At 48.7% G+C, this 13334-nt stretch overlaps 1 long non-coding RNA gene across 2 annotated transcripts; it reads left to right on the forward strand.

Moving 5' to 3' along the window:
• The first annotated feature begins 1787 nt into the window (after positions 1–1787).
• LOC119473956 lies at positions 1788–11967 on the forward strand. Of its 2 annotated transcripts, none has more exons than XR_005203226.1 (3): positions 1788–1876; positions 10203–10328; positions 11760–11967. It is a non-coding gene; the product is annotated as an uncharacterized LOC119473956 (long non-coding RNA). The 2 variants fall into 2 exon arrangements; XR_005203227.1 differs by having other exon boundaries at positions 10212–10328.
• The last annotated feature ends 1367 nt before the right edge of the window (positions 11968–13334 follow it).

Consider the following 13334-nt stretch of genomic DNA (forward strand, 5'->3'; position numbering starts at 1 on the left):
GGGAGGAGGGCCGAGATGGCCTAGGGAAGATGGGAGGGAGGAGGGCCGAGATGGCCTAGGGAAGATGGGAGGGAGGTTAAGGGGGTGTTGTCTCACCCAGCCTTCGAGAACTCAGCCACTGAACTGGGGCGTCTGGGGTACCCCAGCACAGCTCCTGAGGCTCCCGAGTCCCTCTTGTAACGTCTCTTTTGAGGCTGGTGTGGTGTAGGCTGAAACCAGCCTTCTCCCTTGTAAAGGCAGCAGAGGCTTCCTTGGCGGCATTGGCCCTCAGGTTGTCCCTTCCCCTAGGCAGGGTCAGTTTGGGGATGCCAGCTCTGAATCAGCGGTGTCCCAGGAACGGGTCCCTGGAACTAGTAGGTCCTCCTGTAGGTTTCTCTGGGAGGCTTTTCTTATCATGGTCATCTGGGGTCCAGGGTTGGAAAAGGCCCCGCCTCAGCTCCTTTACCCAGAGAGTTCTTGATGATCTTCAGAGGCTTTTAAATAGACGATCAGTGCACAGCTGTAAACAAGATTGGAATCATGTCCTTGACAGCAACATGGATGGAACCAGAGGCTGTAATCCTAAGCAAAAGGGAGGGAGGGCCTCGGCTGAAAACCTACCTATTAGGTACTATGCTCACTACCTGGGTGTAATATGCCCATGTAGCCAGCCTGCACATGTATCCCCCATATCTAAAATAAAATTTGTAAAAAGCAAGATTGATATGCAAAGATGTGCATCATAGCTTTATTTATAATAGCAAAAGCCTAGAAAGTAGCTAAATGTCCAGCAATGGAGAATTATTTGTTTTTTGGGTTTGTTGTTTTGTTTCGTTTTGTTTTTTTGAGATGGAGTCTTGCTCTGTCACCCAGGCTGGAATGCAGTGGGACAACCTCAGCTCACTGCAACCCCCGTCTCCCGGGTTCAAGCGATTCTCCTGCCTCAGCCTCCTGAGTAACTGGTATTACAGGTGCCCGCCACCACACTCAGCAAATTTTTGTATTTTTAGTAGAGACGGGGTTTCGCCATGTTGGCTAGACTGGTCTTGAACTCCTGACCCCAAGTGATCCACTCACCTTGGCCTCCCAAAGTGCTGGGATTACAAGTGTCAGCTACCATGCCCAGCCCCCAGCAATGGAAAATTATTAATAAACTATTATATATCCGTAAGTTTCAATAATGTGGAACCATTAAAAATTATGTTTTGGAAGAGTACTTAATGAAATGGAAAAATGTCAATTATATATTAAATGAAAATATCAGGATGCAAAAATAATGTATATACTAGGATTAAAATTATATATTGTACATAAATTCATATGTTAAATAAATAATAAATCAATGGTGAGGGGCTTCAGAGGCTCTTAGAGGAAGCTTTGTGGGTACAAGAAGAACCCTCTGAGCCTTGTCAGTTTTTGCCATAAAGAGCGAGCCCTGGGGCCACACATTCTATTTCTTTTTTCTTTTTTTTTTTTTTTGAGATAGTCTCGCTCTGTCACCTAGGCTGGAGTGCAATAGTGCGGTCTCACCTCACTGCAACCTCCATCTCCCCAGTTCAAGAGATTCTCCTGCCTCAGCTTCCTGAGAAGCTGGGATGACAGGCTCCCGCCACCCCGCCCGGCTAATTTTTGTATTTTTAGTAGAGACGGGGTTCCATCACGTTGGCCAGGCTGGCACACATTCTGTTTCTTTTGAACTTTGTTATGCATTCATTTACGAGTTTTCCTCAGCTATTGATAGTGAGTTTCTCATTCTTCTGTCTTACTCAGGCACATACTGAAAAACGTTCTTAATTCTCCCAACATCAACTGCCAGTGCCCAGGTGCAAGTGGGGGTGCAGCTGGCCCAGAGTAAAGCTTTGCCATGGACCCTCGCGCTCCTGGAAACAAATTCAAGGTATTTTTCCTCCTCTTGGAGCTTGTGGGTTACCTTATCTTCATTTGATTACTAGCTTTTCTTTTTTTTCTTTATTAAAAAGCTATTTAATTTTGAACAGATAATATATGTCTACAGCATAAAATTCAAAAGAGAAAAAGATATAAATGATAACAAAATACCTTCCTCCTCCCCTGTTTCCCAGAAGCTCAGACCTCATTCCTGGCAGCTGCTACTGTGTTACTGTTAATATGACCTCATGTGTTCTTCCAGAAATATTCTGTGCATCAAATACAATACTTGTATGCATTTTCTCCCTGTTTTCCACAATGGCAAAGACTATAGAAACTACCCGTACTTTTTTTTTTCTACTTCTCTGTGTATTTTTTGGTGGTGTTCCATGTTAGTAACAAAGAGCGACTCTGTTCCGTGGCTGCTAGGTTGCTGTATACTCCGACCATTACGGATTTCCCAGTCCTCAGCTGATGGGCGTTTAGGTAGTTTCCAGCCCTCTGTTCTTTCAAGCATTGATACAACGAGCAGCTTTCTGCCTGTGCCCTTTTGTTATGGGTGTCCACTGAATGTGGACAGATGTCACCCAGGTCTCAAATGTGTGCCAGTTGGCATTCCTGCATGAGTGCTGTCTTCTTGCCACCTCAGTGTAGAACTTCTTGAACGTTGCTAGTCTCATTGCAGTTTTATTTGAGTTGAATGGTTTTTTTTGTTTGTTTGTTTTCCCGATTCCTTCTGTTGTAAAAAACAAGTGTGTGTGTATCGGCTGGAACCAGGAACATAGTCACTGTTCTGTGTGATGATGCCCGACAGAGGAGCATCCAGGGACTCTGCCATCACAGAGAAGGGAGCACAAACTCTTTCTGGGCTGGGGCTTCAGGAGGATCATCCCAGGGACGGTGACATTTAAGCTGGACTTTGACCAAGTCAAGCAAAGGAAGGAAGGACATTCTAGGTAGAGTGAACACAGGACACAAGATACAAGGGAGTGGCAAGGGCTGAGTGTGGCAGTGAAGGTTGAAAATAGACCACGTTGGTCTCACCGAGGAGTTTCCATTTTGATCCCATAGGGGTAAGAAGCGCAGAGGAGATAATATGATGTATGTGGAACAAATTCATTTGCTGAGCACTTCCTATACGCCAGGCACAGTGCTAAGCACTTCACAGAGATTAAAGGTTCATCCTCATGATATCCTAGTGAGGTAGGGAAAATGATTATCCCCATTTACACATAAATCAACTTATTTATTTAATTTATTGTTTTTTGGGATGGAGTCTTGCCCTGTCACCCAGGCTGGAGTGCAGTGGTAGGATCTCAGCTCACCACAACCTCCGCCTCCCGGGTTCAAGTGATTCTCCTTCCTCAGCCTCCCAAGTAGCTGGGATTACAGGCACATGCCACTGCATCCTGCTGATTTTTGTATTTTTAGTACTGATGGGGTTTCACCATGCTGGCCAGGCTGGTCTCGAACTCCTGGCCTCAGGTGATCCACCCACCTTGGCCTCCCAAAGTGCCGGGATTACAGGCTTGAGCTACTGTGCCTGGCCTTATTTATTAATAGTAGTATTATTTTTGCTGTTTAACAGAAGAGGAAACGGAGGCTTAGAAGCTAAGTAACTTGTGTGAGGTCACCAAGCCACTACATGGCATGACCCTGCTCTCTCCTCACCATGTGTCTACCCATCGCATCTGGAGAGCAACAGAGTGAGCTCTTTTCTTGGATGAGTGGAGGAGGTATTGCCTTTCTCCAGCCTAAAGGAGATGGAGACTCCCATAAAGAGCAAGGCTGTTCTGAGAATCCACGTCCCCTCGAAATATGCAACCGGTGATACCAGTTTCTGAAGCATCCTCTCGAGGTGGTCTGTGCATATCCAGCAAATACAGACACATTTTCTGTGTTTTTACATGAATACTGCGCACGCTCTTCCGCACTTGCTTCTTTCCCCACTTCCTATCTCTTGGAGGTCACTCCTGATATGGAAAGAACTTCATTTGTTTTGGTGGCTGCAGAGTGTTCCATTGTATGTCTTAACTTATGACCAGTTTTCTATTTAGAGAAATTGAGACTATTTCCAGCAAACAATGCTGGCTGATAGGATGCTTCTTTGTTGGGATATCTGCAGGGCAACTTTGTAGAAGGAGAATTCCCAGCCTGTGTTTGTAGTTGCTATGGCCTAAATGTTTGTGTCCCCCCAACATTTATATGAAAATCCCCGAGGTGATAATGTTAGAAGGTGGGCCTCTAAGGAGGTAATTAGGTCATGAGGGTAGAGCCTTTGTGAATGGGATTAGTGCCTCTAGGCCAGCCACGGTGGCTCACACCTGCAATCCCAATGATTTGGGAGGCTGAGGCAGGAGGATCACTTGAGTTTAGGAGTTTGAGACCAGCCTGGGTAACATGGTGAGACCCCTAATCTCCACAAAAATTAAAAATGGGCCTGGCATGGTGGCTCACGCCTATAATCCCAGCACTTTGGGAGGCTGAGGCTGATGGATCACCTGAGGTCAGCAGTGCAGGACCAGGCTGGCCAACATGGTGAAACCCTGTCTCTACTAAAATACAAAAATGATAATAATTAGTTTACGAGGCCGGGCGCGGTGGCTCAAGCCTGTAATCCCAGCACTTTGGGAGGCCAAGGCGGGTGGATCACGAGGTCAAGAGATCGAGACCATCCTGGTCAACATGGTGAAACCCCGTCTCTACTAAAAATACAAAAAATTAGCTGGGCATGGTGGTGCGTGCCTGTAATCCCAGCTACTCAGGAGGCTGAGGCAGGAGAATTGCCTGAACCCAGGAGGCGGAGGTTGCGGTGAGCCGAGATCGCGCCATTGCACTCCAGCCTGGGTAACATGAGTGAAACTCCGTCTCAAAAAAAAAAAAGAAAAAAAAAAAAGAAAAAAAAAATTAGTTTACGAGACCCCAGAGGGCTGCTTGCCCTTCCACCATATGAGGACATGGTGAGAAGGCGCCTTCTGTAAGCTAGAGAACAGGCCCTCACCAGATGATGAATCTGCCTTGATCCTGGGCTTCCCAGCACTGTGAGAAATAAATTTCTGCCAGCGTGGTGGCACATGCCTGTAGTCTCAGCCACTCGGGAGGCTGAGGTGGAAGGATCGCTTGAGCCCAGGAGTTCTGGGCTGTAGTGTGCTATGCGGATCGGGTGTCTGCACTAAGTTCAGCCTCAATATGGACCACCAGGTTGCCTAAGGAGGGACGAATCGGCCCAGCTCAGAAATGGAGCAAGTCAAAACTCCCGTGATCAGTAGTGGGATGGCACCTGTGAATAGCCACTGCACTCTAGCCTAGGCGACATAGTGAGACCCCGTCTCTAAAAAAAAAAAAAAAAACAAAGAGAAATAAATTTCCGTTGTTCATAAGCCACCTGGTTTCTAGTACTTTGTTAGAGCCAACTAGGATGGCAGCCATTGCCAAATGCTCTCCGTAGAGGTTGTGCCAGTGTTACCTTCCTCCAGAAAAACAGAGCCCATTTCCCCACATCCTCGCCAACACCATGTGTTTTCCTCTCTTGCCAATCTGATAAGTAAAAAATGCTATTTTGGAATAGCCTTAGTTTGAATTTCTGTTATGATGACTGAGGCCAGCTTTTCCACGGTGCGATTTTGAAATACGGTGTCCTTATTGGTAAGCCCGGCTGAGGAGGGAGCCAGGAAGCTCTCCTGAAGAGAACTCGGCTTTGGTTTTCTCTCCCGTGCCTCCAGGGTGGCTTTTCCTTTCGCTCCCCTGAGATTCTTCCCCTTTCCCACCCCTGTCTTGCAGGGGTGCTCACGTGTGAAGTGAGTAACTCCTTCAGGAACTCTGTCTAGGAGTTCTCCTGGGGAGAAGCAAACCGCATAAATCATCACAAGCCACTCCCCGATCTGCGGCACCCTCTCTCCAGTGCCAGAAGCTGCCCCCTCTTCCACCATCCTCTCCTGGCAATCCAAATAGAGTGAGCAAAGCAGTTTTTTCACCCTACGTTCCTCAGGCCGGATACATTCCAGAGAATTGTGAGACTCTGTCCTAAGCTACCAAGTGCTCCCCAAGGAGCTTGGTCAGCAGAAGAGCAGCTACAAAGGTTGAGGAAGACACACACAGGCCATGTACGGTGGCTCACGCCTGTAATCCCAGCACTTTGGGAGGCCAAGGCGGGCGGATCACCTGAGGTTGGGAGTTCGAGACCAGCCTGACCAACATGGAGAAACCCCGTCTCTACTAAAAACACAAAATTAGCTGAGCGTGTTGGCACATGCCTGTAATCCCAGCTACTCGGGAGGCTGAGGCAGGAGCATCGCTTGAACTCGGGAGGCAGAGGTTGTGGTGAGCCGAGATCGTGCCATTGCATTCCAGCCTGGGCCACAAGAGTGAAACAAACAAAAGACACACACAGAAGCAAACCCAAGCTCTGTGCTCCTTCCAACCCTTGCTGGTGCAGGTGCTACCCCACAAGCTTGTCAGATTGCCCAGGTGACAGGCCAGGCGCAGCCATCGGGAAGGTCATTCAGCCAACCCAGAGGATGTAGACCTTGTCCTCAAGGAGCCCAGGGTGAGTTCTGCCATGCCCTCTGAAATACTCTGTCCCTCCTCTCAGATTCCTCCGTAGAGAGCCTGAGTGCGCCATATCTCGTGGACTCCCCTGAAGCCTTCCACTGGCTTCACAGAATGCTCTGGAACTCTGGGGTCTTATTAGGGAGTATGTCCTCAGCTTGTCTGAAGGAGGGCTGTATCCCTATCCCTCCTGAGTTCTTGGAGGTGCCCAGGAACCCTGCTTCTCCTTTCAGGGCCTGGCCATACAGCAAGCTCCAACCCAAAACCCTGCGCAGTGCCTCACCCATTCCCCTCTCCTGGTCTCCCGTCAAAATAATTTTACATGATTTTTAAATAATAATAGCTTTCATTTGCATAGCACTTACTATGTGCTGGGTACTAATTTAAATACTTCATATTAACTCATAATAAATGGACTCAGCACAAAACTCAAAAGGTACAAAAGAGTAAAACAGTAAAAACTACACTTTCAGCGGGGCGCAGTGGCTCATGCTTGTAATCCCAGCACTTTGGGAGGCCAAGGCTGGCAGATCACCTGAGGTTGGGAGTTCAAGACCAGACTGACCAACATGGAGAAACCCCTCTCTACTAAAAATACAAAATTAGCAGGGGGTGGTGGTACATGCCTGTAATCCCAGCTACTCAGGAGGCTGAGGCAGGAGAATCGCTTCAACCTGGGAGGCGGAGGTTGCAGTGAGCCGAGGTCACACCATTGCACTCCAGCCTGGGCAACAAGAGTGAAACTCTGTCTCAAAAACAAAGAAACAAAAAGAACTACACTTTATTCCTTCTCATTCTATTTCTTCAGTCACCACATTGCCCACTCCAGGAACAGCTGCTATTGCTGGCCTCATGTATGCTCCTTCAAAGCTATTCTAGGAATATATAAGCACACAGCTATGTATTATTTCGTTATGACACCGGGGTGGCTTATGAAATGCATGTTCTATATCCTTGGTTAAGTTTTCCTGGTTTTCTTTTTTTTTTTTTTGAGGGAGTTTTGCTCTTTGTTACCCAGGCTGGAGTGCAATGGCGCGATCTCGGCTCACCGCAACCTCTGCCTCCTGGGTTCAGGCAATTCTCCTGCCTCAGCCTCCTGGGTAGCTGGGATTACAGGCGCGTGCCACCATGCCCAGCTAATGTTTTGTATTTTTAGTAGAGACGGGGTTTCACCATGTTGACCAGGATGGTCTTGATCTCTTGACCTCGTGATCCACCCGCCTCGGCCTCCCAAAGTGCTGGGATTACAGGCTTGAGCCACCGCGCCCGGCTTCCTGGTTTTCTTTTCACTGCCCTGAGATTCTTACCCTCTTTCCCACCCCTAAACGCTGAGCACAGTGACAGGGAGGAAAGATGCCTGGAAGGTCTGTGGCCAGCCCATACCCAACAGCTCCGTGAGCTGCAAGTGACCAAATTGCTCTGAGTCTCACCTTCCTCATCGATAAAGCGGGGTCATTATGCCCCAAAGGTGTCATGGAGAGATGTGGTATTAGAGATGACAAGTGTGATCCTTATGGAAGAATTGACATTCTTCCCAGGTGAGCTGCCTCCTTCCCCAGAGATGTGGTCACTTGATGGGTAGGCAGGGGCTGGGCTCTGGACCAAGGGCACCTCCTGAGGCTGGAAGTGACATGCAGGGATGAGAAATGTCGCCTCTGCACTGTGGCTCAGAGGTGCCTGAGTGGGAAGGGAGAGGACAGGGTGACCTAGGAGGGCTGTGTTCTTGGCTTGTGGTTTAGATGTTGGCACTGATGAGTTGGTAGCTCTGCCCTCTTTTGGAAGATTGGATGGGCACCCTCCCCACCTTCAGGAAAGCCCAGCCCCAGAAATAGCTTGGGCTTTCCAGCCTCCTTCACTGCAGAGTTTTCTACAGCATAGAAGAGAGCCAAGCCTGAACAGGCCCCAGCTGTGGGTCCTCCCAGGAGCACCACCCCTCTGAGGCCTCCCTGCCTTAGCCCATGCCCTGCCAGAGCACCCACCAGCCGTCCCAGCCCCAGCCCTGCTCTCACCACCATCTTCCTTCTTCTTCCATCAGAGCATGTTCAGAAGTTAAGGCCCATGGTTACATTCAGCCTGGTGGGAACTAAGCTTAAAAACCCAAACCCGGGCCGGGCACAGTTGCTCACACCTGTAATCCCAGCACTTTGGGAGGTGGAGGTGGATGGATCACGAGGTCAGGAGATCGAGACCATCCTGGCCAACATGGCGAAACCCCATCTCTACTAAAAATACAAAAATTAGCCAGGTGTGATGGCAGTAACCTGTAATCCCAGCTACTTGGGAAGTTGAGGCAGGAGAATCTCTTGAACTGGGGAGGCGGAAGTTGCAGTGAGCAGAGATGGCACCACTGCACTCCAGCCTTGGAGACAGAGCGAAACCAAAAACAAAACAAAACAACAACAAAAAACCCCAAACCTTTCAGGACACTCAGGCCAAATTACAGTGGGGGGACCCGCCCAAGGCTGTAGGTGCCAGAGCTGGGACTAGAACTCAAAACTCTGGTGATGCCCTACCCAGCTCCAGCCAATTCACTTGCCCAAAGGAAATGTCATTCCCAGTCTCTCTCCGCCAACTCCCAACCCTGGGTTCTGAAGGTCCCTGAGGCGAGGGTGGACAGGAAGCCCCAGGACCCCCACATCAGTAGCATTTTACATGGAGCACATTTTTGGTGGGGTTATTTTTACGGGGAAAACTTTGAGAAGTTTTATAATTGAAACCATGTAAATGTATTAGGAAATACAGTGTAGAATGCTCACGGAAGGTAAAGTCTCAAGAACATGTGGCTTTTTTAGTGGCAGCCTCAGGCTTCTCTCCTAAGGCTCAAGGGAGTGGGAAGGCATGTCTGTTTGCTCCTTTTTGCTTATTTGTTTGGCAATCCTGGAGGAAAAAGAAGCACTGGTCTAATTAACAGTTCTGCCTTAAGCCAGGTGATAATGATCTGGTTCCTTTTTTATGTATCTTTTTATTCCATAAAGGATTAGAAGCAGTTTATAACAAAAACAGTAAATAACAACAACCTATGATATTAAAAAGCAGAAGGAGTGGAAAATGGACAGTAATAAGTCAATTTGGACGAGAGGAGGAAGCGGGCCAGTATAAACAACTAAATGTACATAAAAGGGCAATAATAGCTGGGGAAAAATTTAAGCCGGGTAATGAGAATAGAGAGTGTGGAGGAGGAAGGGTATTGCTCTTTATTAATTTATTTGTTTAGAGACAGGGTCTCACTCTTGTTACCTAGGCTGGAGTGCAGTGGCATGATCTAAGCTCACTCAATTGCCAGGGCTCAGTCAATCAATCCTCCCACCTCAGTGTCCTGAGTAGCTGGGACTATAGCTGCACACCACCTTGCCCTGCTAATTTTTGTATTTTTAGTAGAGATGGGGTTTCACCAAGTTGCCCAGGCTGGTTTCAAACTCCTGGCTTGAAGCCATCCACCCACCTCAATCTCCCAAAGTGCTGGGATTACAGGCATGAGCCACCGTGCCCAGCCTGGGGTATGGCTCTTCAATGGAGTGATTACGGAAGGCCTGTCCTCTCCAAGAAGGAGACATTTGAATTGAGACTAATGGAAAAGAGCATTGGGTGGCACAGGAATAGCCGGTGCACAGGCCCTGAGGCGAGAGTGGGCTTAGTGTATTGAAGGAGTTCAGTGTGGCCGGCATGGAGCCGTAGGGGGCAGGAGTGAGGGAGGGTTGGAGCACATGGGGTCTTGCAGACATCCTAATGATTTGAGTGTTTACCGTGAGGGGGTCGGCCAAGCAGAGGAGTGAGATCACCTGACTTAGGTTTAACAGGCTCATCCTGGACGCTGTATTGAGAATTGACTTCCATCATAAATGTGGCAGCAGGAAAACCAGGCAGAAGGCAAAAAAATGATAGTGGCTTGGACCAAGTGTGTGGCAGTTGAGGAGGTAAGAGATGATCAGAGGCCAGGTGTGAGGCTCACACCTGTAATCCCAGTAGTTTGGGAGACCAACATGGGAGGATCACTTGAACCCAGGATTCCAAGACCACCCTGGGCAACATAGGGAGACCCCATCTCTACAAAAAATTAACAATAGAAAAAGTTAGCCAGGCGTGGTGGTGTGTACCTCTGGTACCAGCTACTTGGGAGGCTGAGGTGGGAGGATCACTTGTGCCCAGAGGTCAAGGCCGCAGTGAGCTATGATTGTATCACTGCACTCCAACCTGGGTGACAGGGTAAGACCCTGTCTGAAAAAAAGAAAAAAAAAAAAAAAAAAAATAGAAAGTCAGAAATGGTGGGGGCATCTTAAAGTCAAACTGACAAGATTTGCCAAGGGATTGGAAGTGGGGTGTGAAGAGTGGTCAGGGAAGAATGCGGCTCCAGACCCTGAGGTGGAGAAGGCTCTGGGGGTGGGCGGCCAGGTGGGACTCAGCTGCTCAATTGTGTACCTGTTAAGTGTGAGATGCCATTAGGCAGTTAAGTGCAAACACTGAGTCGGTAGCTGGCTCCATAAGTGGCATTCGGGGGAGGGCTAGAAGTCCTCAGGATAGATAGTGAGGTTTGAGGATGTCATGTCTATTACCCCGGGCTGGGTTGCAGTTCCCTACCTCCCCAGACAGCTTGATCCCAACTGGTGGGTTGTGTTTTTTTGTTTTTCTGTTTTTTTTTTCAATGGAGTTTTGCTCTTTGTTACCCAGGCTGGAGTGCAATGGCATGATCTCGGCTCACCTTAACCTCTGCCTCTGGGTTCAAGCGATTCTTCTGCCTCAGGCTCCCGAGTAGCTGGGATTACAGGCATGCACTGCCACGCCTGGCTAATTTTGTATTTTTAGTAGAGATGGGGATTCTCCATGTTGGTCAGGCTGGTCTTAAACTCCTGACCTCAGATGATCCGCCCACCTAGGCCTCCCGTAGTGCTGGGATTACAGACGTAAGCCACTGTGCCCGGCCATCAGTGTACATGTTTAAAGGGGAGTTGGGAGGAGGACAGGAAAATGCCTGGTCCACCACATAACCACAGGAACTTCCTGGTCGAGGAAAAGGGGTGCCTTCACAGCTCAGCCACTGGTATTAACCAGAAGCTTTGTGCAGTCTTCCCTTGAACTAAGTTGGGATAATATTTGTCCTTCATGGACACTCCCATGCTCAAGTACCTCTCACCACCTTGATCAAAGTCTACTCCCAAATAGTCATCATCCTGGGACTCCTTCAGGGTAAAATCAGCCAGGAGACAGCTTCCAGCTAGAGCACAGGGTTTCTCAACCTCAATACCACTGACATGTAGCTAGATTTGTTGTGGGAGACTGTCCCGTACATTGTAGGACATTTAGTAGCATCCTTGGCCTCTACCTACTAAATACCCTTACTATCCCCCTAGGATGTCAACCAAAAAATGCCTCCAGATCTTCCAGATATTGCCAAATATCCTCTGGGAAGCAAAATCACCCCTGGACAAGAACCACTGAAGTAAACTAAGACACAAGGGGCTGCATGTTCAGAAACTAAAAAGGGACTCCTAGAAAACTGGAGGCAGCAGAGACTTTTTTCCCCCTCAAATCAGAATACATCTTCACTGTTTCCTCTGTCTAATTTCCTCAAGCTAGACCTCAGGAATGTTCTGGAAGATAGTGTTCTAACACTTCAGAACCCCAGAGCCCAACTCCCTGCATAACGACCCTGGCTCTCCGGCTTACTAGCTCTGCGATCTTGGGCAAGTTACAAAGCCGTTGGTAACAAAAATGCCTGCCTCCCCATCCTGGCCAACATGGTGAAACCCTGTTTCTACTAAAAACCCAAAAATTAGCCCGGCATGGTGGCAGTTGCCTTACAACCCCAGCTACTTGGGAGGCTGAGACAGGAGAATCGCTTGAACCCAGGAGGTAGAGGTTGCAGTGAGCCAAGATCGCGCTACTGCACCCCAGTCTGGCAACTGGGTGAGCACTTTATCTCGGAAAAAAAAAAAGAAAGAAAGAAATGTATGTGTAAAGTGCTTAGAACTGTGCCTGGTACCTAATGAGTTGTTGCAGGACGTGTTCCCCCAGGAGACTGAGGTTTGTGTGCAGCAGGTTTGCTGGGAGTGCCCTCGGGACACACACCGGTGTGGGAGAGGAAAGAGAAGGGGGCACAGGGAAAAGCTGGGCTGCCTGTACCTGCAATGGAGAGGCGTCCTAGTCTGCAAGGACCTTCAGAGTTGTCCTGCATTGAGGGGAGGGACTGGTTAGGGACTGTGAGCTGCCTCTAGGGAGTGGGCGTGACCTTGGGTGAGGTGGCTCTCCTCTGGAAGGACAGTTGGCAGCGGTGGAGGGTGGAGGAAACTGCCAGCTGTTGGCTGGGGGTGCGAAAGCTTCCGTCTTGGAAAGGAGAGGGTCAGGGTGACAGTGTAGCATCCACTGTGAATGCCTGCTGACCAGTATCAGGAGGCTTGGTTGAAACAGAAGCAAGCCTGGGCAACACAGTGACACACCATCTTTAGAAAAAGAAGTGTTTTTAATTTGTCAGGCATGGTGGTGTGCACCTGTTGTCCCAGCTACTCAGAAGGCTGAGGTGAGAGGATCACCTGAGTCCAGGAGTTTGAGGGTTCAGTGAGCCATGATCGTGCCACTGCACACCAGCCTTGGCAACAGAGTGAGACCCCATCTCTAAGACAGATAGATAGGAGTGAAAGTATCTTATTTTTATTTTATTTATTTTTTTTTTGAGATGGAGTCTTGCTCTGTTGTCCAGGCTGGAGTGCAGTGGCGAAATTTCAGCTCACTGCAACCTCCACCTCCTGGGTTCACACAATTCTACTGCCTCAGCCTCTCATGTAGCTGGGATTACAGGCACTTGCTACCATGCCCAGCTAATTTTTGTGTTTTTAGTTAGAGGCGGGGTTTCACTATGTTGGCCAGGATGGTCTCGAACTCCAGACCGCAGGTGATCTGCCCACCTCAGCCTCCCAAAGTGCTGGGAT

The sequence above is a fragment of the Cebus imitator genome, unplaced genomic scaffold, assembly GCF_001604975.1.
Source record: "Cebus imitator isolate Cc_AM_T3 unplaced genomic scaffold, Cebus_imitator-1.0 Scaffold197, whole genome shotgun sequence".
Lineage (NCBI taxonomy): Eukaryota > Metazoa > Chordata > Mammalia > Primates > Cebidae > Cebus > Cebus imitator.